Source organism: Somniosus microcephalus, chromosome 4 (assembly GCF_052327205.1).
Source record: "Somniosus microcephalus isolate GS21.2 chromosome 4, FLI_Smic_1.0, whole genome shotgun sequence".
NCBI lineage: Eukaryota > Metazoa > Chordata > Chondrichthyes > Squaliformes > Somniosidae > Somniosus > Somniosus microcephalus.
Window position 1 is genome coordinate 352,423,363 of NC_140990.1, and position 24,106 is coordinate 352,447,468.

Below are 24,106 nucleotides of genomic sequence, written 5' to 3' on the forward strand. Positions count from 1 at the left end.
GCGCGTGGGTCGACTCATGGGTGCCCGGGTGATTGGCCCCGTTGCAATTGGAGATGCCGACCCTGTGCTGGGCCCCAATGGTAAGGACATGACCGTTTGGACCTCTCTCGTTCCCCTTGTGCTTCAGATCTACATCCTTTGCCACTGTCCGACCAATGCGCAGAATGCCACCACACATGCCTCCCTCGCTGACGCCCTGTCCTCACTCTAAAGCTACTCTTGTGCCTTCCTGCTTTCAGCTGGTGAGGAGGAGGTCCCTGAAGCTGCGAGTGTCAGTCCCTCGGAAGAGGAGGACGAGGAGGAGCAAGAGGAAGGCGGCACATCGGGGGAATCCTCATCCGCGCCAGGGGATGGCAATGGAGGGGACACGTCTTCCCTGGAGGAGAGCCAGGGGGAAGTGTTGCAGGGGGGTGTAGCTCCTGTGCCCAGTGGCGTCCAGCCACGCGGGAAGGGTCGGGCAGCACGGCTGCCTTCTCCCCAGAGGGGGGAAGTGTTGCAGGGGAGTGTAGTTCCTGTGCCCAGTGGCGTCCAGCCATGCGGGAAGGGTCGGGCAGCTCGGCTGCCTTCTCCCCAGAGGGGGGAAGTGTTGCAGGGGAGTGTAGCTCCTGGGCCCAGTGGCGTCCAGCCACGCGGGAAGGGTCGGGCAGCTCGGCTGCCTTCTCCCCAGAGGGGGGAAGTGTTGCAGGGGAGTGTAGTTGCTGGGCCCAGTGGTGTCCAGCCACGCGGGAAGGGTCAGCCAGCTCGGCGGCCTTCTCCCCAGAGGGAGAGTCCGGCCTCCAGCCCGGAGACGGTCCTCGCCCAGGAGGTGCGCCTCCTTGATCAAAAGTCCGCGGACTCGGATCGTCGGCACACCGAGTTCATGGGGGTTGTGGCACGGTTGCCTGAGGCCATCGAGTCCCTGGATCATAGTGTGTCCGATTTTGGGGCCTCACAGGCCAGGGGTTTCGAACAACTCGCGGCAGCACAGGCCAGGGGTCTCGAACAATTCGGGGCATCACAGGACGCGAGTCGGGTCGAATTCGGGGCATCACAGGACGCGAGTCGGGCCAAATTGAGGGCAGCACAGGTCACGAGTCGGGACGAATTCAGGGCAGCACAGGACGCGAGTCGGGACGAATTCAGGGCAGCACAGGCAGCGAGTGGACAGTTGATCAGTGGTGCCGTGCAGTCACTGGCTGGTCTGATGCAGGCACAGACCAGGGCAGTACGGGCACTCACTGCTGCCACACTCGCTGTGTCAGGCAGGCATCGCTAGGGCACCCGCCGCGCTGCAGCAGAGATCTGCCAGCTGCTTCACAGAGATCTGTGTCCACAGCTGATGTGCAGGACGTCTCTGTCGGTGGAAGTGAAGGTCACGGTGGCTCTGAACTTTTATGCAAGCGGCTCCTTCCAAGCCGCTGCTGGGGACATAGCTAACATCTCCCAGTTCGCCGTGTATCACTGCATCCGGCAGGTCACCGATGTCCTTTTCACAAGGAGACACCAATTCATCTCCTTCCCCATGACCCTAGAGAGGCAGGAGCAGCGTGCAGTCGGATTTGCGAGGATCGCCGACTTCCCCATGGTGCAGGGCGCCATTGACTGCACGCATGTGGCTTTGCGGGCACCTATCGACAATGCCGAGGATTACCGCAACCGGAAGGGCTACCATTCCCTCAATGTACAGCTGGTGTGTGACCACAGGCAGCGCATCCTAGCTGTCAATGCCCGCTTTCCAGGCAGCAGCCACGATGCATTTATCCTGCGACAGACTACTGTGGCTGACATGTTCCAGGCACAGCCTCCCCCAAGAGGATGGCTTATCGGGGACAAAGGCTATCCTTTGTGTACATGGCTCATGACCCTGCTCCGCGCGCCCAGGACCCCTGCTGAGGAGGCATACAACGAAAGCCATCAAGCCACAAGGAACATCATAGAGCAAACGATTGGCGTCCTCAAGCAACGGTTCCGCTGCCTGGATCGCTCCGGTGGATCTCTGCAGTATTCGCCGGATAGAGTCTCCCAGTTCGTCGTCGTTTGCTGCATGCTGCACAACCTGGCTATCCGCAGGACTCAGGCACTGCCACCTCACGTTGGACCACCACCTCAGGAGGACGAGCAGGAGGACCATGGGGAGGAGGAGGAGGAATACCAGCCCAGGAGGGAGCCACAAGGTCCAAGGGCCGTCCGTCGGCGGCTTATTGAACGACACTTCTACGCCCCCTGTCAGGGAATGGCTTGCGGCAATGAAGGCACATGAATGCAGCCGCTCCGCAAGCCCTCAGCCGGTTAACGCAACAACCACTTGAAACATCACACATGGACAAGCTGAATAAAGAAAAAGCTTTATTGAACAAACTCAGGGCCCTTCCCACATGAAACCCAAAAACAGACAACACCCCCAAAAAACAGTCAAAAACATATCTCACTCCCACAACCTGGGGAGGAATAACAAAACTTGTCCATCCAAATGGCCTTCATCCTCGGCCTTACCAAAAGAACCCCCCCCATAGACAACACAACCACCCCCATATAAAAAAACATTTGCCAACACACTCTACTTTGTGTGCCGAGAGGGCGAGTCCTTGTCCAGGCTTTTCCGGCCCCTGGCCGACCTGCTGCTCCGCCTCAACCTGGGCCCTGTGGGTGCTGCAAGGCTGGGGGAAGGCTCCTGAGGGGCACATTGCGTGACGGCAGATGCCCTTGGGGATCGGCCTAGACGAGCTCTGGCCCTCGAGGGGCCGGCTGCTGACTGCTGCAGCTGTGGCTGGGCAGCATCAGTCCCTCCAGCAGCTCGTCGCAGCTTCGCTGGGGGAGTGGCAGTGGCGGCTGCAGCAATGGGGGCAAGCTGGCTGATGCCAGGCGCTCGCTGCTCGCCTGAGACACTGGCACTCGGACGGGCTGGCACTGCAGCAAGCGTAGCAATCTGGTGAAGGCCAGACCGCTGTGCTGCAGCAGCGCGGCGGGTGCCCTGGCGATGCGTGCGTGACACAGCGAGTGTGGCAGCAGTGAGTGCCCGTACTGCCCTGGTCTGTGCCCGCATCAGACCAGCCAGTGACTGCACGGCACCACTGATCAACTGTCCACTCGCTGCCTGTGCTGCCCTGAATTCGTCCCGACTCGCGTCCTGTGCTGCCCTGAATTCGTCCCGACTCGCGTCCTGTGATGCCCCGAATTGTTTGAGACCCCTGGCCTGTGCTGCCGCGAGTTGTTCGAAACCCCTGGCCTGTGAGGCCCCGAAATCGGACACACTATGAGCCAGGGACTTGATGGCCTCAGGCAACCGTGCCACAACCCCCATGAACTCGGTGTGCCGACGATCCGAGTCCGCGGACATTTGATCAAGGAGGCGCACCTCCTGGGCGAGGACCGTCTCCGGGCTGGAGGCCGGACTCTCCCTCTGGGGAGAAGGCAGCCGTGCTGCCCGACCCTTCCCGCGTGGCTGGACGCCACTGGGCCCAGCAACTACACTCCCCTGCAACACTTCCCCCCTCTGGGGAGAAGGCAGCCGGGCTGCCCGACCCTTCCCGCGTGGCTGGACGCCACTGGGCACAGGAGCTACACTCCCCTGCAACACTTCCCCCCTCTGGGGAGAAGGCAGCCATGCTGCCCGACCCTTCCCGCGTGGCTGGACGCCACTGGGCACAGGAGCTACACCCCCCTGCAACACTTCCCCCTGGCTCTCCTCCAGGGAAGACGTGTCCCCTCCATTGCCATCCCCTGGCGCGGATGAGGGTTCCCCCGATGTGCCGCCTTCCTCTTGCTCCTCCTCGTCCTCCTCTTCCGAGGGACTGACACTCGCAGCTTCAGGGACCTCCTCCTCACCAGCTGAAAGCAGGAAGGCACAAGAGTAGTTTTAGAGTGAGGACAGGGCGTCAGCGAGGGAGGCATGAGTGGTGGCATTCTGCGCATTGGTCGGACAGTGGCAAAGGATGTAGATCTGAATCGCAAGGGGAACGAGAGAGGTCCAAAAGGTCATGTCCTTACCATTGGGGCCCAGCACAGGGTCGGCATCTCCACATGCAACGGGGCCAATCACCCGGGCACCCATGAGTCGACCCACGTGCTCCTCCAGGTCACTGAGCTCCTGGAACTGGGGACGGCCTCCCCCGGTGACAGTCCGGCTCTTCAGATTCTGGGCCAGCTTGGCCTGCAAGAGAAAGGACGGCCTCTAAGTACAGTGTGGTGCCCTGTTGTTGTGTGCACTGCCTCCCATGGTCGAATAGCTTGTCCAGTGTGGTGCCCTGTTGTTGTGTGCACTGCCTCCCATGGTCGAATAGCTTGGCCAGTGTGGTGCCCTGTTGTTGTGTGCACTGCCTCCCATGGTCGAATAGCTTGGCCAGTGTGGTGCCCTGTTGTTGTGTGCACTGCCTCCCATGGTCGAATAGCTTGGCCAGTGTGTAAAGTGCAGAAAGTGCAATTGATGTTCATGCCAGTGCCATAGCTGCTGGATGAGGGCTGGCCATTAGGCCTTTGAGGTCCCTTTGCCCATAATGTGAGGTGCACATGCAAGGATGAGGAGGACACTGGAAAGGGTACTCACCCTGACAATCCGAGTGAGGTCGTTAAACTTTTTCCGGCATTGGACACCAGTCCTGGGGACATCGCAGGTGGCTGTGACCCTCTGGGCGATATCCCTCCAGGCTCTCCTGTACACCCTCTTGGGAGGCTTCTTGCCACTGTCCGGGAACAAGATATGGCTTCTCTTCTCCAAAGCCCTAACCAGCACCTTTAAATCATGGGCAGAGAAGCGCTGCGCTCGCTCACGGGCCCTCTGCATCCTTCCTGGCGCTATTTCTCTCCAGCAGCAGTGTTTAGGCCTAGCTGGAGGGCTGCAGTATCCAGGGCGTGGCAGCAGACCAAGTCGACCCTTCCCCCTTTAAGAGCTGGCCGGCGCCAGGGTGTCTGCTGCCAATCAAAACATGACCGCACCTGCGCTGCGCCCGGCCTCGGCGATATCAGTCTGCACCGCCGGCTTAGCGCCTAAAGATAGCCGTGCATCGCCAGTTTTAGCGCTCGAGCAAACTCCTTGGCCAAAGCTACTGAATATCGGCGAAGTGGCCTCCACTTTCCGGCGGGCGCAAACTTTAGCGCCCGCCCGACTTTACCGCCCCAAAAGTGGCTATACTGAATTTCTAGGCCTAGATCTTTTCATCGCTAACTGCTGCCGTGACATCGGCCGTCTTCATTTCTCTGCTCCCCTCACTCACTCCAACCTACCTCCCTCTGAACTTGCAGCACTCCATTCTCTTAGATCCAACCCTGACATTGTCATTAAACCTGCTGACAAGGGTGGTGCTGTTGTTGTTTGGTGAACCGACCTCTACCTAGCGGAAGCTGAACGCCAACTCTCCGACACCTCCTGCTACCTCCACCTGGACCATGACCCCACTACCGAACATCAAACCACCGTTTCCAAGACTGTCACTGATCTCATCTCCTCTGGAGATCTTCCCCCGCGGCCACCAACCTTATAGTTCCCCAACCCCGCACAGCCCGCTTCTACCTCCTTCCCAAGATCCACAAACAGGACTGCCCTGGTAGACCCATTGTTTCAGCCTGTTCTTACCCCACCGAACTTATCTCTTCCTATCTCGACTCTATCTTTTCTCCCCTTGTCCAGTCTCTTCCCAACTACTTTCGCGGCCCTCCGCCACTTTAACAATTTCCAGTTTCCTGGCCCCAACCGCCTCCTTTTCACCATGGACGTACAATCCCTCTACAACTCTATCCCCCACCAGAATGGCCTGTGGGCGCTCTGCTTCTTCCTTGAACAGAGGCCCGACCAGTCCCCATCCACCACTACCCTCCTCCGCCTGGCTGAACTTGTTCTCACATTGAACAACTTCTCCTTTGACTCCACTCATTTCCTCCAAATCAAAGGTGTTGCTATGGGTACCCGCATGGGTCCTAGCTATGCCTGCCTTTTCGTGGGATATGTGGAACACTCTTTGTTCCAGTCCTACTCGGGTCCCCTCCCTCACCCCTTTTTCTGGTACATTGATGACTGTATTGGTGCCATTTCCTGCTCTCGCCCTGAACTAGACAATTTCATTCACTTTGCCTCCAATTTCCACCCTTCCCTCACCTTCACATGGTCCATCTCCGACTCTTCCCTTCCCTTCCTCGACTTCTCTATCTCCATCTCTGGGGATAGGTTATTGACCAACATTCACTACAAGCCCACTGACTCCCACAGCTACCTGGACTACACTTCCTCCCACCCCGCCTCCTGTAAGGACTCTATTCCATTCTCCCAGTTTCTCCATCTCCTCCGCATCTGCTCCGACGATGCCACCTTCCACACCAGTGCTTCCGACATGTCTTCCTTTTTCCTCAACCGAGGATTCCCCTCTACCATGGTTGACACGGCCCTCGACCGTGCCCGTTCTATCTCCCGCACTTCTGCCCTCACCCCTGCCCCTCCCTCCCGGAACCACGATAGGATTCCCCTTGTCCTCACCTTTCACCCCACCAGCCTCCACATTCAGCGGATCATCCTCCGCCATTTCCACCACCTCCAAAGTGATCCCACCACCAAACGCATCTTCCCCTCCCCTCCCCTTTCAGCATTCCGTAGGGACCACTCCCTCCGAGACACCCTAGTCCACTCCTCTATCACCCCCAGCACCCCTTCCCCTTCACCCGGCACCTTCCCGTGCAAGCGCAGGAGATGCAACACCTGCCCTTATACCTCCCCCCTTCCCACCGTCCAGGGCCCCAAACACCTCTTCCAGGTGAAACAGCGATTTACTTGTACTTCTTGCAATCTAGTATACTGTATTCGCTGCTCACGATGTGGTCTCCTCTACATTGGGGAGACCAAACGCAGATTGGGTGACCGCTTTGCGGAACACCTCCGTTCAGTCCCTAAGGATGACCCCGAGCTTCCGGTCACCTGTCATTTTAATTCACCGCCCCATTCCCACTCAGACCTCACTGTACTCGGGCTCTTGCATTGTTCCACGGAAGCTCAGCGTAAGCTCGAGGAACAGCACCTCATCTTCCGATTAGGCACTTTACAGTCTTCCGGACTCAATATCGAGTTCAACAATTTCAGATCATAACCTCGGCCCCTATTACATTTTTCCTTATTTTTTATCCACACCTTTGTTTTGGCCCTTCCCCCCCCTTTTTTTCTCTGCCACATGGCAGCTGTCTCCCATTCTGCCAGCGCATTTCACACCTAATCTAGAGCCGTCTTTTGTCTCCTCTAGTCCTATCACCATCTCGTCTCGTTTTGTATACTTCTTAATGTCTCTTCACTTCTCTTTTGTTCTCTCCCAGCCTCCAAACCGGCCTTTCAATCTATTTCATTTCCTGTGCTTTTCCAGTCTTGACAAAGGGTTTGACCCGAAACGTTGACTCTATTTTCTCTCCATGGATGTTGCCTGGCCTGCTGAGTTTTTCCAGCATTTTCTGTTGTTATTTGGGATTGTGAGTTGTGAGGAGGATGCAAAGAGGCTTCAAGGCAATTTAGACAAGTTGAGTGAGTGGGCAAATACATGGCAGATGCAGTATAACGTGGATAAATGTGAAGTTATCCACTTCGGTAGGGAAAATAGAAAGGTAGAGTATTATTTAAATGTTGATAGATTGGGAAATGCTGATGTACAAAGCGAAGCAAACATGCAGGTGCAGCAAGCAGTTGGGAAGGCACATGGTATGTTGGCCTTCATTGCAAGCGGATTTGAGTACAGGAGCAAGGATGTCTTACTACAGTTGTACAGGTCCTTCGTGAGACCACACCTGGAGTACTGTGTGCAGTTTTGGTCTCCTTACCTAAGAAAGAATATACTTGCCATAGAGGGAGGGCAGCGAAGGTTCACCAGACTGATTCCTGGAATGGCAGGACTGTCGTATGAGGAGAGATTGGGTCGACTAGGCCTGTATTCACTAGAGTTTAGAAGAGTGAGAGGTGATCTCATTGAAACATATAAAATTCTGACAGGGCTAGACAGACTGGATGCAGGGAGGATGTTTCCCCTGGCTGGGGGGTCTAGAACGAGGGGTCACAGTCTCAGGATATGGCATAGGACATTTAGGACTGAGATGAGGAGACATTTCTTCACTCAGAGGGTGGGGAACCTATGGAATTCTCTACCACAGAAGGCTGTGGAGGCCAAGTCACTGAATATATTTAAGAAGGAGATAGGTAGATTTCTAGACACAAAAAGCATCAGGGGGTATGGGGAGAGAGCGGGAATATGGTATTGAGATAGAGGATCAGCCATGACCATATTGAATGCCGGAGCAGGCTCGAAGTGCCGAATGGCCTACTCCTACTCCTATTTTTCTATGTTTCTATGTTAAATGGTCAGTGAGCTTACAGTCCCATTAGAGCCTGTCATGCCGATTGCCACTTAATGTGGTCAGGTCTGTGGACCTGATGGTAATTACGCCTGCTCTTGACTTCCCATATTTAGTTTTACAGAAAGGTTAAGGGGAAATTCTAGCAGCAGAAAGTCTTTAAGTGTATGTTTTCCCTACAATTGAGGAGTTTTGTAATAACAAAACCACAACATGCGTGTGTTCACTACTATTGTGAACTATCATTTCAGGAGTAAAACTCCCAAACTCTCCTGGTAACGAAATGTCAAAAATGATGCTGGGTAAACAATGAAATAACTGACTTCCAGGCTGATTCCGGGCTTGTTTTCTTCTCATGGTAAGGCATTATGCTTGAAAATGGATAATTAACATAATAGTTTTTAATCACCTAAAATTATTTTAGATTTCCAGAAAGTGTCACATCTACCAGAGCGCACTTTCCTGATTCAGTGTGGGACTTTCTTGAATCTATTCAAATCTTACCTGGAAGCCTGATGTGTCCTTTAGGAAGGTAAGAAAGTAACTTTGGCAGCTTTTGATCAAGCCTTTATTAAGGAACAGTTTGGAGGCTCCCCTTGTGGCTCAGTAGGTAAACACAGCCAATAGTGTGTTTCTGCAAACCATACATGCACACTCACTGGAAGGAGACACCGCGGGACACACTCACTAGAAGGAGACACACTGTAAGGAGGCCGGGACCCAGGAGCGAGGACAGGGCCCAGGAGCGAGGACGAGGCCCAGTAGCGAGGTCGGGACCCACGAGCGAGGTCGGGACCCAGGAGCGAGGACGGGACCCAGGAGCGAGGATGAGGCCCAGGAGCGAGGACGAGGCCCAGGAGCAAGGTCGGGGCCCAGGAGCGAGGTTGAGGCCCAGGAGCGAGGTTGAGGCCCAGGAGCGAGGACGGGGCCCAGGAGCGAGGTCGGGGCCCAGGAGCAAGGTTGAGGCCCAGGTGCGAGGACGAGGCCCAGGAGCGAGGACGAGGCCCAGGAGCGAGGTTGAGGCCCAGGAGCGAGGACGGGACCCAGGAGCGAGAACGAGGCCCAGGAGTGAGGTTGAGGCCCAGGAGCGAGGACGGGGCCCAGGAGCGAGGTTGAGGCCCAGGAGCAAGGTTGAGGCCCAGGAACGAGGACGGGACCCAGGAGTGAGGATGAGGCCCAGGAGCGAGGTTGAGGCCCAGGAGCGAGGTTGAGACCCAGGAGCGAGGACGGGACCCAGGAGCGAGAACGAGGCCCAGGAGCGAGGTTGAAGCCCAGGAGCAAGGTTGAGGCCCAGGAGCGAGGACGGGACCCAGGAGTGAGGATGAGGCCCAGGAGCGAGGTTGAGGCCCAGGAGCGAGGTTGAGGCCCAGGAGCGAGGTTGAGACCCAGGAGCGAGGTTGAGACCCAGGAGCGAGGACGGGACCCAGGAGCGAGGACGAGACCCAGGAGCGAGGTTGAGGCCCAGGAGCGAGGTTGAGGCCCAGGAGCGAGGACGGGACCCAGGAGCGAGAACGAGGCCCAGGAGCGAGGTTGAAGCCCAGGAGCAAGGTTGAGGCCCAGGAGCGAGGACGGGACCCAGGAGTGAGGATGAGGCCCAGGAGCGAGGTTGAGGCCCAGGAGCGAGGTTGAGGCCCAGGAGCGAGGTTGAGACCCAGGAGCGAGGTTGAGACCCAGGAGCGAGGACGGGACCCAGGAGCGAGGACGAGACCCAGGAGCGAGGTTGAGGCCCAGGAGCGAGGTTGAGGCCCAGGAGCGAGGTTGAGGCCCAGGAGCGAGGACGGGACCCAGGAGTGAGGATGAGGCCCAGGAGCAAGGTTGAGACCCAGGAGCGAGGTTGAGACTCAGGAGCGAGGTTGAGGCCCAGGAGCGAGGTTGAGACCCAGGAGTGAGGATGAGGCCCAGGAGCGAGGTTGAGACCCAGGAGCGAGGTTGAGACCCAGGAGCGAGGTTGAGGCCCAGGAGCGAGGTTGAGGCCCAGGAGCGAGGTTGAGGCCCAGGAGCGAGGTTGAGACCCAGGAGCAAGGACGGGACCCAGGAGCGAGGACGGGACCCAGAAGCGAGGACGAGGCCCAGGAGCGAGGTTGAGACCCAGGAGTGAGGATGAGGCCCACGAGCGAGGACAGGACCCACGAGCGAGGACGAGGCCCAGGAGCGAGGACGAGGCCCAGGAGCGAGGTTGAGACCCTGGAGCGAGGTTGAACCCAGGAGCGAGGACGAGACCCAGGAGCGAGGTCGAGGCCCAGGAGCGAGGACGAGACCCAGGAGCGAGGGCGAGACCCAGGAGCGAGGACGAGACCCAGGAGCGAGGTTGAGGCCCAGGAGCGAGGTTGAGGCCCAGGAGCGAGGACGGGACCCAGGAGCGAGGACGGGACCCAGGAGTGAGGATGAGGCCCAGGAGCGAGGTTGAAGCCCAGGAGCAAGGTTGAGGCCCAGGAGCGAGGACGGGGCCCAGGAGTGAGGTTGAGGCCCAGGAGCGAGGTTGAAGCCCCGGAGCAAGGTTGAGGCCCAGGAGTGAGGATGAGGCCCAGGAGCGAGGTTGAGGCCCAGGAGCGAGGTTGAGGCCCAGGAGCGAGGTTGAGGCTCAGGAGCGAGGTTGAGACCCAGGAGCGAGGTTGAGACCCAGGAGCGAGGTTGAGACCCAGGAGTGAGGACGGGACCCAGGAGCGAGGACGAGACCCAGGAGCGAGGTTGAGGCCCAGGAGCGAGGTTGAGGCCCAGGAGCGAGGACGGGACCCAGGAGTGAGGATGAGGCCCAGGAGCGAGGTTGAGACCCAGGAGCGAGGTTGAGACCCAGGAGCGAGGTTGAGGCCCAGGAGCGAGGTTGAGGCCCAGGAGCAAGGTTGAGACCCAGGAGCAAGGACGGGGCCCAGGAGCGAGGACGGGACCCAGAAGCGAGGACGAGGCCCAGGAGCGAGGTTGAGACCCAGGAGTGAGGACGGGACCCAGAAGCGAGGACGAGGCCCAGGAGCGAGGTTGAGACCCAGGAGCAAGGACGGGACCCAGGAGCGAGGACGGGACCCAGAAGCGAGGACGAGGCCCAGGAGCGAGGTTGAGACCCAGGAGTGAGGATGAGGCCCACGAGCGAGGACAGGACCCAGGAACAAGGTCGAGGCCCAGGAGTGAGGTTGAGGCCCACGAGCGAGGACGAGGCCCAGGAGCGAGGACGAGGCCCAGGAGCGAGGTTGAGGCCCAGGAGTGAGGATGGGGCCCAGGAGTGAGGTCGAGGCCCAGGAGCGAGGACGGGGCCCAGGAGCGAGGACGAGCCCCAGGAGCGAGGACGAGGCACAGGAGCGAGGTTGAGACCCAGGAGTGAGGATGAGGCCCATGAGCGAGGACAGGACCCAGGAACAAGGTCGAGGCCCAGGAGTGAGGTTGAGGCCCAGGAGCGAGGACGAGGCCCAGGAACGAGGTCGGGACCTAGGAGCGAGGATGAGGCCCAGGAGCGAGGACAGGACCCAGGAACACGGTCGAGGCCCAGGAACAAGGTCGAGGCCCAGGAGTGGGGTTGAGGCCCAGGAATGAGGACGAGGCCCAGGAGCGAGGACGAGGCCCAGGAGCGAGGACGAGGCCCAGGAGTGAGGACGAGGCCCAGGAGTGAGGACAGGACCCAGGAACACGGTCGAGGCCCAGGAGTGGGGTTGAGGCCCAGGAGCGAGGACGAGGCCCAGGAGCGAGGACGAGGCCCAGGAGTGAGGACAGGACCCAGGAACACGGTCGAGGCCCAGGAGTGGGGTTGAGGCCCAGGAGCGAGGTCGAGGCCCAGGAGCGAGGACGGGGCCCAGGAACGAGGTCGAGGCCCAGGAGCGAGGTCGAGGCCCAGGAGCGAGGACGAGGCCCAGGAACGAGTTCGAGACCCAGGAGCGAGGACGGGGCCCAGGAATGAGTTCGAGACCCAGGAGCGAGGACGGGGCCCAGGAGCGAGGTCGAGGCCCAGGAGCGAGGTCGAGGCCCAGGAGCGAGGTCGAGGCCCAGGAGCGAGGACGAGGCCCAGGAGCGAGGACGAGGCCCAGGAGCGAGGTCGAGGCCCAGGAGCGAGGACGGGGCCCAGGAGCGAGGTCGAGGCCCAGGAGCGAGGTCGAGGCCCAGGAGCGAGGACGGGGCCCAGGAGCGAGGTCGAGGCCCAGGAGCGAGGACGGGGCCCAGGAGCGAGGTCGAGGCCCAGGAGCGAGGTCGAGGCCCAGGAGCGAGGTCGAGGCCCAGGAGCGAGGACGGGGCCCAGGAGCGAGGTCGAGGCCCAGGAGCGAGGTCGAGGCCCAGGAGCGAGGTCGAGGCCCAGGAGCGAGGACGGGGCCCAGGAGCGAGGACTGGGCCCAGGAATGAGGTCGAGGCCCAGGAACGAGATCGAGGCCCAGGAACGAAGTCGAGGCCCAGGAGCGAGGTCGAGACCCAGGAGCGAGGACGGGGCCCAGGAGCGAGGTCGAGGCCCAGAAGTGAGGTCGAGGCCCAGGAGCGAGGTCGAGGCCCAGGAACGAGATCGAGGCCCAGGAACGAAGTCGAGGCCCAGGAGCGAGGTCGAGGCCCAGGAGCAAGGACGAGGCCCAGGAGCGAGGACGGGACCCAGGAGCAAGGTCGAGGCCCAGGAGCGAGGTCGAGGCCCAGGAGCGAGGACGGGGCCCAGGAATGAGGTCGAGGCCCAGGAGCGAGGTCGAGGCCCAGGAACGAGATCGAGGCCCAGGAGCGAGGTCGAGGCCCAGGAGCGAGGTCGAGGCCCAGGAGCGAGGACGGGGCCCAGGGGCGAGCGTGAGGCCCAGGAGCGAGATCGAGGCCCAGGAGCGAGGACAGGGCCCAGGGGCGAGGGTGAGGATGAGGCCCAGGAACAAGGTTGAGGCCCAGGAGCGAGGATGGGGCCCAGGAATGAGGTCGAGGCCCAGGAACGAGGTTGAGGCCCAGGAGCGAGGACGGGGCCCAGGGGCGAGGGTGAGGACGAGGCCCAGGAGTGAGGACGGGGCCCAGGAACGAGGTTGAGGCCGAGGAACGAGGTCGAGGCCCAGGAGCGATGTTGAGTCCCAGGAGCGAGAACAGGGCCCAGGGGCGAGGACGGGGCCCAGGAGCGAGGACGAGGCCCAGGAGTGTGGTCGGGTCCCAGGAACGAGGATGGACCCAGTAGCGAGGACGAGGCCCAGGAGCGAGGTCGAGGCCCAGGAGTGAGGACGGGGCCCAGGAACGAGGTTGAGGCCGAGGAACGAGGTCGAGGCCCAGGAGCGATGTTGAGGCCCAGGAGCGAGGACGGGGCCCAGGGGCGAGGACGAGGCCCAGGAGTGTGGTCGGGTCCCAGGAACGAGGATGGACCCAGTAGCAAGGACGAGACCCAGGAGCGAGGTCGAGGCCCAGGAGCGAGGACGAGCCCAGCAGCAAGGTCGAGGCCCAGGAGTGGCGCAGCATGGACCAGCAGCGAGGTCGGGAGGACCAAACTGCAGCCTATGAAACCCAGGCAGAGAGGATCTGCGGGAAGGAGGGAGGAGGACAGTTGTTGTGCCTCCTTGTGTTCTTATACTAGGTATATTACAGACACTTTTAGTTCATTTTAGTTAGTGCTTTTACTATGCTGTATTCTTGCTTTTGTTACAGTGCTGCCGCGTGGTGCGGAGTGATATAAGATGTCCGACGCTGCACTACAGTGTGCCACATAGCAATATAACTACACCATACCAAAGTAGTTCCATACCAAAGTAGTTCCATTTAACGATGTGATACTATAACAATGTAACATCCCTCTTTCTCAAAAAAACTAAAACATGAAATTTAACGATTTAAATTAACAAATATAGGGCTAAAAATTCGGTATCGCCGCGCCAGGTCTTTAGTGCCCGAAATTTTGCGCTCGCCCGGATTCCAGTAGCGCCCGCCTGAAATTCAGTTGCGCCACCCCAAGACGGAGGCGGGCGCTATTGCAGGGTTTGGCCGCCTCGTTTGGGGCGAAGAAAGTCAGTTTCAGGCGTCCAGCTGCCGCTGCGGCACCCGATGCGGTGCGGCAGGCTGGGGTACTGCAGGCCTCCTCCTTCTCTTAAGGAGGAGCTGCCTGCAGCCGTGAGATCGCTGCTGGATTCCCCCGGCAAATGAGCCCGGCACCATGGTGAAGTGCCGGGCTCGCGGGAGTCTCACACCAATGCCGCGGGGGGGTGGTGCAGGAGTCCGGGGAGGGAGGTGCGGCCAGGCGGCCGCCGGGAAAACGGCCGGCCGCCCCTCCACCTTTATGCGCCGGCCTCTCGGAGCTGTAAGGCACCGTTTTGCAAACGCTGTTTGCGGCCGTGACGGGCGAGGCGGCCGCAACTGAATTCGGCCATCGGGACGGATTACCATTGGAACCGGGGCGCTGCGCACACCGATGACGTCATCGGTGCCGGCGCAGCGCTACCGGCTAACGCCGATGTTAGGGACCAACTGAATTTCGGGCGCTAAAAAACTTCCGGCGCAAACCACTTTATAGCCAATAAGTGGGCGCAAACGCGACTGAATTTCTAGGCCATTATATCTAAACTATTATTATCAACTACAAAGAATCGTGAGTTTTTTTTTTATTCGCGATATCGCTCAGGTGGTTGGATGTTGTCCCTCCATCTTGTGGATTTGGTGGTGACCATTCCTCTCTGCGGTGTTTTGGTGTGTTCTGCTCTCGTTGTTGCTGTTGCTGTCGCCTTTGGAGTTGGAGTGTGCATGCTCGTGGTTGTTTGATTTGTAGCGCTTGTTTCTGGTGTTGTACTGCTTGTGGTAGCTGGTGTTGTCAATGTTGCTGATGTTGTCTGGTGCTTATCCAGTTCAGGTGAAGGTCTGATGTGGCGTCTGTTCTGTCTGTATTGGTTACCAGGTTCAGTCTCTACGAAGTAGGATCTTGGAGTATCAGCTTTTCCAATGACCTTGGCTGGATTCCAGGTTTTCAACACCGGGTCTTGCACATGCACTGATTGTCCATTCAGCAATTCTGGTAGCGTCTTTGCATGTTTATCGTAATGTTTGCTTCCTACGATTTGTGCTTCTGCCAGCTTTTGTCTGAAGTTCTCCTGGTCCTGGGGAGGGTGTATTTTTGCTGGTAGTGTAGTCTTAAACTTCCTCCCATTCAGCAATTCTGCAGGTGATTTCATGTCTGCTTTCAGTGGTGTTGATCTGAGTGATAGGAGGGCAAGGTCTTGGTCTTCCCCCATCTCACTACTTTTGATGAGAGTTCTCTTGACAGTCTGGATCTGTCTTTCGATGAACCCCTGTCCCCTTGGGAAATGTGGGGATGAGGTTACTATTTTGAACCCATACTTTTCTGCCAGAGCTCTGAATTCACTCGATGTGAACTGGGTTCCATTGTCACAGATTACCTTTTCCGGGATTCCTTGTTCAGCAAACAAGCTCTTTGCAATCCTGGTGGTAGTTGTGGCTCTCAAGTCTTTCATCCTTCTCACAAAAGGAAACTTGGAATAATAATCTGCCACTATGAGATACCATTCTTGATTACACATGAAGCGATCTGCCCCAACAGTGTGCCATGGTCTTGACGGTATTTCACTAGGTATCATCTCCTCTTTCTGTTGTGCATTTCTGTATTTCTGGCATATACCACATGCAGAGACCATCTGTTCGATATTTTTGTACATGCCTATCCAGTATACAGCTGATCTGGCTCTCAGCTTGCATTTCTCCATTCCCATGTGGCCTTCATGTATGAGTTGGAGAAGTTGTGTCTGCATCGTCTTTGGCACGATGATCCTCGATCCAGCAAGGAGAATACCGTCTTCTACTGCAATATCATCTTTAATCATCCAGTATTGACGAATTGTCGCCTGTACCTGCTGGATTCTCTCCGGCCACCCCTGTATTACTTGTTGTGTGAGTAGTTGCAATTCCTCATCTTTGCTAGTCTCATCTCTGATTTGACTGAGCTTTGTAGGGGTAACACTCACTAGGTGGTGGATTTTTACTCTTAGGCCCTCCACCTCGTGTTTCTCATATGGTGACAATCGAGACAACGCATCTGCTAGCACCATTTCCTTTCCTGGCTTATATTTAAGCGTGAAGTCATAGCTTTGGATCCTTAGAAGTAGTCTTTGCAGTCTTGCAGGCGCTTTGCACAGATTCTTCTTATAGATCTGTTCTAGTGGACGATGGTCACTCTCTATTGTAAATCGCCTGCCATATAGGTATGTATGGAATTTCTCGCATCCGTACACTACTGCTAATAGTTCTCTTTCTATGTTGGTGTATCTCGTCTCGGCTGACATCAAGGCCTTTGATGCGAAAGCTATCGGCTTTCCTTCCTGCAGCAGAGCTGCCCCTAGTCCTCTGGTAGAAGCGTCTACTTGCAGAGTGACTGGTTTTCTTCTGTCATAATATGACAGACTTGTTTCCTTGCACAATAGTTCTTGAAGTTGTTTGAAATTCCTTTCGTGTGATTCAGACCATTGGTATTCGGCGTCTTCTTTCAATAGCTCTCTGAGATTTGTTGTATGTTCCGACATGTGTGGGATGAAAGAACTCATGTATTGGACCAAGCCGAGGTAACTCCTCAGCTCTTTCTTATCTTTGGGTGGTTTCATTTCAGCAATCGCTGCAATCTTCTCTGGACTTGGATTGACTCCCTCTGGTGTATAAATCATACCGAAGAATTGGCATTCCTTGACTTTAACTAAGCACTTATCTGCATTTAACTTGATGCCAGCCTTCCTGGTATGCTACATGGCCTCATGTAGGTGCATGTCATGGTCTCTTTCATCTGCTCCACAGATCTGAATATCATCAGCTATTCCTATAGCTCCTTCACAGCCTCTGTATGTCTCGTCTACTTTCTGTTGAAAGATATCTTGACTGACCTTTAACCCGAATGGTAGCCTCAGGAATTTGTAATGCCCAAATGGTGTGTTGAATGTTGTCAGTGTTGTTGATTCCTCATCCAACTTCACGCTCCAATATCCATTTCTGGCATCTAGTTTTGAGAAAACCTTGGCTCCTGCCAGTGATGGCATAATCTCCTCTAGCGTTGGGGTGGGATAGTGGTCCCTCTTTATCACCTGGTTTAGATCTTTGGGGTCCAAACATATTCTGAGACGCCCGTTTGGCTTTTCTCGTACCACAATTGAGTTTACCCAGTCTGTGGGTTCAGTGACCTTTACGATCACTCCCTTTTCTTCCATCTCCTTTAGCTCTCTTTCAAGCTTTGTCTTCAGCTCGATGGGTACTTTTCGTGGAGCATGAATAACGGGCTTTACCTCTGGGTCGATGGTGATGTGGTATTGGAAATCTCAGAAACATCCCACTGTATCATCAAAACATTCCGGATACATGTCTATCAAGTCTTTTTTTACTCTTGATTTGTGGGCGGTTCTCCAGTGGGGTGTTGCTGTCTATCTTCAGTGATGTTTCCGTCAGCTTGTGATGCATTGAGATCAATCTCAACTTCTCGCAGCTGTTTAATCCCAGGACCGCTGGCCCCTCAGTGTCGGTGACATAGAACATGCAGTTGATGTTCTTTCTTTTATGTGTCCCTTTGATAAAGGTTACTCCGAGTTGTTTAATCTCACTCCCCCCGTATGCTGTCAGCGTGACATTACTTGCCTTTAAACAACCGCTTTTCGGGTAGCCATCTTCTTTCAGGTTTTCGGGAAAGATCTGCTGGTACAGTCTCAATGGGAGAATGTTGCTCTGAGCCCCTGTGTCCAGCTTCAACTTTAAGTTGATGGTTGTGGGCTGACCTTTGACCTTTTTTTAAATTTGGATGATGGTGTGCACTTCTCTCCTCGGAGTATTTTCCGCTCTGGACATCTCGTGAAGCTGTATCTTTATGGTTTCGATGTTTAGTGCATTGTCGTGATCATCATCATCATCCTGCTCATCCATGTCATGGATATTGTGTTTCTTTCTCTGGTTCTGCTGTCCGCCTTTGTTTTTGATGTATGTTCCTCCTTTCTTCGTTCTACACCTCTTTTCCCAGTGGTTTAGTTTGCCACATGCATTGCAGCTTGTTCCATATGCTGGACATTTCCTCTTGTCTGTGTAATCGTGCAGTCTTCCACAATTTCTGCACATGTTTCCCCATTGTCATGTGCATGTCTTTGTGTGTTGTACCTTTCTCTCACTGCATCCACTCTGTTTTCCGTCTCAGAAGCCGTCCGCATGTCAGCCGTTTGAGAAATCAGTGTTTTCATTTGCTGCTTCATGGCTTCATGAGCTCTCGCAGTATCTATAGCCTCTGTTATTCCGAGCTTTTCTTTTCCTATCAGGGCTTTTTGTCCCTCTACATGTGCTGACCCCCATATTAGCTGGTCCACAAGCCTTTCCTCCATTTCCTTAAATTTACACTTGCTGGCTTCATTTCTCAGCCTTGTCAGGAAATTGTCAGTTTTTTCACCGGGTTCCTGTCTTAGACTCTGGAATTTGTATCTGTGTATACGGTGATTGGATATAGGCTTTAGATGGTTGCTGAATTTATCAAAAATTGTCACTGGGTTTTCCTTTTCCTCTTCAGTCAAACTCCAGCTATTATACAAATCTAGGCCTTTTTCTCCTGTCCACAACAGAATGTAACTAACCTTTTCCTCGTTGGTAGTACCCTTCAGGAAGCTTTTGAATGTAAGCTCACATTTCTGTTTGAACTTGCGGAATTCTTCTACTATATCGTCAGCTTCCCAGTTCATGAGGGGTTGCATTTGCACAGTCAGTGCAGCAGCAGCTGTCATTTTAGTTTCCCGTACGATTCACTTTCAATCACCGCAGACACCAGCACTCACAATCAGCTCATAAAATCACTTTTCGTCTTATTCGTAGTTCGTATAGCAGAATTTGTACTCACTTATACCGCTGCCACCATGCTGTGTCTCCTTGTGTTCTTATACTATATATATTACAGACACTTTTAGTTCATTTTAGTTAGTGCTTTTACTATGCTGTATTCTTGCTTTTGTTACAGTGCTGCCGCATGGTGCGGAATGATATAAGATGTCCGATGCTGCACTATGCACTGCCCGTGCACAGTGTGCCACATAGCAATATAACTACAACATACCAAAGTAGTTCCATTTAACGATGTGATACTATAACAATGTAACAACAGTAGGAGTATGTTTGTGTGAGCGTGCTAGGCCGATGTAGCAGAGCCTGGTCTCCAATTGTCTTGGATCCCCTTGCCATTGGACCAAGACCTTGCTCTGTCAAGCCCGTGTGGTCGCTGGTGTGCAATGGCCACCCCATGTTAAAAGAATTCACGCACAGGCATCTTCCACCCTTTAAAATGACGTTCTGGACCTGGAACGTCAGGACCCTCATGGACAACCCCAACAGCGACAGCCGTAGTGCTCCCCCACCTGTGACAGAGACTGTAGGTCCCGCATTGGACTCATCAGTCACCTGAGAACTCATTTTTAGTGTGAAAGCAAGTCATCCTCGGTTCCGAGGGACTGCTTAAGAAGGAAGGACATGCATATAAACAAGCGACAGCTCAGGTTCAAACCTCTGGCTGATCTTAGTCAAGGCAGAAGTGCAGGCAGTACAGTTGGCCTCAATGTCCATGACAAATGGATAAATAAAAAATCGGTTAGGGAACCCCATTATTAATCGCTTACAGTGGCCCTGCTTGAAAGTGAAAATTCACAGATGAGGGGTTGATTGTAACATAGCAGTAGCAGGTCAGCCCTCCATTATACACGGTACCTGATTTTCCTTTCTATTGAAGTCATCGAAAAGAAAATTGAGCAGGGTGTTAAAAAGTTGGCCGACCCACTGCCGCCCGTTTCTCACCCAGTTGGAACAGTTAAAATCCACTCCCACCCCGAGGTCAAGCCTGGCTATGATATGATTTCTACCTTCCTTAGCTGTGAAGCCTGCCAACACTTTACTGTCTCGGCTCACAAATAAGAGAGCTTCAGCAAGGTACATAAGAGCTGTGAGAACCTTCAGAATTAAACTGAAGGGAGGGAGAAGCTATTTAATCATACTGCAAATGTGGTCAAAATAATTAATTACATGGATAAGTGAAATATTTTGTTTACCGCTGCAATCATTTTTTATAATTACTAAAATGCATTTTGCCAAACTATTCGTGTCTTTATTTTAATAAAGTGCAACAATATAAACATTGGCATGAGACTAACAGGGCACATCACAGCAAGCAGCAACATCTGCAGATTATTTCACACATGAAGGAAGAACATTGGCATTTCCGTGTTACTTGATCTTCTTCACTTGTGAAATTACACATGCAGATTTCCCTGGGTTTTGTGATATTCTATACTTTTGTGTCTGGGCATTCAGCCTATAGACAACCCATCATGTTCTATTATTGCATGATTGAAAAAAGAAACAAGGAATACTTTAGGCTAAATTCCAAATGATGTATTTTTGCTATGTGAACCATGATTAATTGCTTGCACCTTTACAACATTATTTGGGCTGCAGTATGTTGTGCAATGCAACAGTGAAAGAGCCATGACTGTGAGTAACTGGACCGCAGTTGTTATTTTATGAGAAAATTGAGGCAATCATCAGTAGTATCCTGTATAAAAAGCAATCCAAGCAGCAGGATGGCAGCTGTAGGAATGGAAATCATTACTTGTGCCAGTGTTATGGCTGCACTTTGAAAATTCAAACCGCCTTCAGCATCCATGGGCAGTGTTGGGTTTTTTTCTCTGCCAATTTTCTCTCTTCCTCGCCTGAAGATGCTGACTCTTCCTAGGGTACAGTTCCACAGGTGTCAGGAACTCTGCAGCAACTCAGCTGTGTGGCCATTCTTCATGTGTGACTAACTGTACCAGGTACAAAAAGATTTTTAAAAGGCTAATGGAATTTTGGCCGTTATCTCAAGGGGGCTGGAATGCAAAGGAGTGGAAGTTATGTTGCAGTTTTATAAAGCTCTGGTTAGACCCCATTTAGAGTACTGTGTTCATTTCTGGGCACCTCAGGAAGGATATATTGGCTTTGGAGGGGGTGCAGCGCAGATTCAGCAGAAAGGTACCGGGGCTAAAAGGGTTAAATATATGAGGGCGGGTTACATAGACTAGGCTTGTATTCCCTTGAGTATAGAAGATTAAGGGGTGATCTAACTGAGGTGTTTAAGACGATTAAAGGATTTAATAGGGTAGAGATAAACTATTTTCTCTGCTGGGGGAATCCAGAACAAGAGGGTATAGCTTTAAAATTAGAGCTAGGTTGTTCACGGGTGACATCAGGAAGCACTTCTTCACACAAAGGGTACTGGAAATCTGGAACTTTCTCCCTCAAAAAGCTGTTGAGGCTAGGGGTCAATTGAAAATTTCAAAACCGAAATTGATAGATTTTTGTTAGGTAAGGGTATTAAGGGTTATGGAACCTAGGCGGGTAAATGGAGATAAGATACAGACCAGCCATGATCTAATTGAATGGTGGAGCAGGGTCGAGGAGCTGAATGGTCATCTCCTGTTCCTATGTAAGCGTTGATTACTCAACAGTGTAAAAATATGGTTCCTTTCTCTCCTCTGAGTCACTAATGGCCCATAAATTCCGTTCCCTATGGGTGTGTACGCGCTGTGTACTCACCCGTAGGGCCAACGGAAGTGCCGGTTTTAGGCATGCACTGCACATGCGCTGGAAACCGGAACTTCCGTTCTTCAAAGAAAGGGCTTCACAGGTCAAATGCCTGCGCCGGATAGGCAGCGCGTACGGCTGCAACTTCCATTTTTTTCCACAGTTGCTTCAGTCCAGGTAAGTCTGAAACAGCTGTGCCTGGAAAAGCAGGCGTAAGGCCTGCTTTTAACAAGGTAAGAGGTGAAGAAAGTAAAAAAAAAATTCTACTGATTTATCATTTTTAAATACTTTAAAGAAAGGTAAGTTTATTTTTAGCCCCATTAAAAACTTAAATTATTTTTTCAAAAATTTAAATTTTTGTTTAAAATAGTTAATTTATGTAATTTATAGCCATTTTATAAATGTGATTAAAAAAAAAAATTATTTGAAGTTTTACTTATGTTTTGGGGCTGATCTCTATTCATAGATTTGACAGGTCTTCCTGTCAAATCTATGAATGGAGATTCCCTGCTCTGATTGGCTCCCCATGGCCCACGTGATCCCAGGGACGCTGCGAACTACCTGCGCCCCTGGGATACGCGTGCCCTGCACACCGGCAGTTTGAAGAGGCACAGCAACGGAATTCTGCGCCTCCCAGGAGCCCTCCGGCCCAGGCGGAGATTTTTCCAAATCGCAGCCCTCCCCCCGCGGGAGGGCTGCAAACGGAATTTCTGGGCCAATATTACTGTTCAGAAGGGTCTATCCCTCCCATCCCATCCAATATCAGCTTCCATAAATCCCCACAGCAGAAACCGAATATCAAATCAAATAATCAAAGCAGCATCTTTGAGGTTGTTCACTTCCCCAGTGCCTTGAATGCTATTAAATGTACCGCATATCCCTCCTTGAATCTACGCATTCAGCTACCATATACCTGAGAGTTTATATACTTGATATAGAAATCAGACCCCAAGTTCTTGTAGCAGGGAAATAGTAAGCTTTGCTAATTTATGATTGAGGAGGTTATCTCATATTAGGGTTTCATTTTTCATATGCCCTGTAAAATCTGCAGGATCAAACAACAGCAATTGGTAAGACTGGATGATAACTGGATGAGTTAAGGTTCTACCAACTATTCCATATCTCCCACATGCCTTCTTTGATGGTATTTTCCATTTGCCCCAGCTTTCAATTTACCTGATTTATTGTGTTCTCTTGTACATCAAGGTACTCCCTCTCAGAAGCGACCACACGGCTGTTAAGTCTGTGTGTTATATTGAGAATTAATACACAGACCACAAGAGTAAACTTTAACAGGTCTTTACTAGTTGAAGGTCAGGGCGGAACTGCCCAATAAATCATTACACAGCACTTATATACCGGTGTGGTCACCACCGGTATTACAGTATACAGCAGCCAAGATAAAGTAGTGCAACCCTTAAAATAGTTCTCTTAAAGGTGGAACGGTTACATACACTACAATCCTCCCTTTTTAGGTTAACAGTATATATTCCCCATTAAACTTAACATCATAACATATATACACAACATCATGTAAAAATAGTTCACAGATTCAGTCTCTCTGGAGGCTTTCTGACTCGGTCCGGATAACGCCTCGGTGGTGTAGTAGTTTTTGGTGGTGTAGTAGTTTTCGGTGGTGTAGTAGGTTCTTTTGGCAAGGTCGATTCGGCTTGAATGCCAGTGTCGGGTTCATCTGGTTCCAGTATCACCGGATCGGAGGTAGATACTATGGGTATCTCTGTTTCATCATTAGGCGTATAGAATTGTGGTGTAGGTTGTCCCTTTTCGGATGACGCTATGATCTGGTCAGCATGGCGCTTTATTATGCTTTCACCAATGTCCACGGTATACATCAGCGGTCCTAGTCGTGTGCAAATAGTTCCAGGCTGCCATTTCTCGGTACGGTAGTCCCGGGCCAAAACTTGTTGACCTATCTGGAAGGTTCTCGTTGGCCTTTCATTCATGCCTTGAAATTGCCGGTTCTCTACGTCCCTTCTGATGTTTGGCTTGATCAAATCCAGCCGGCATCTTAGTCTTCTATTGAAAAACATCATGGCGGGAGTTTGGTTTGTGACCGCATGTGTTGCATTCCTGTACGCCAACAAAAAGTTATCTACCTTATGTTGTAGATTTATGTCTTCATTACTCATGGCCTTTATGGCCTTCTTGAAGGTCTGGACAAACCTTTCAGCTAATCCATTGGTGGCGGGATGGTATGGGGCGGACGTGTAGTGCTTAACCCCATTGTTTTTTAAGAACTTCCTGAATTCTTCGGACACAAATTGCGGTCCATTATCAGAACAGATCTGTTCAGGCAGCCCATTCCTGGCAAATATGGTCCTTA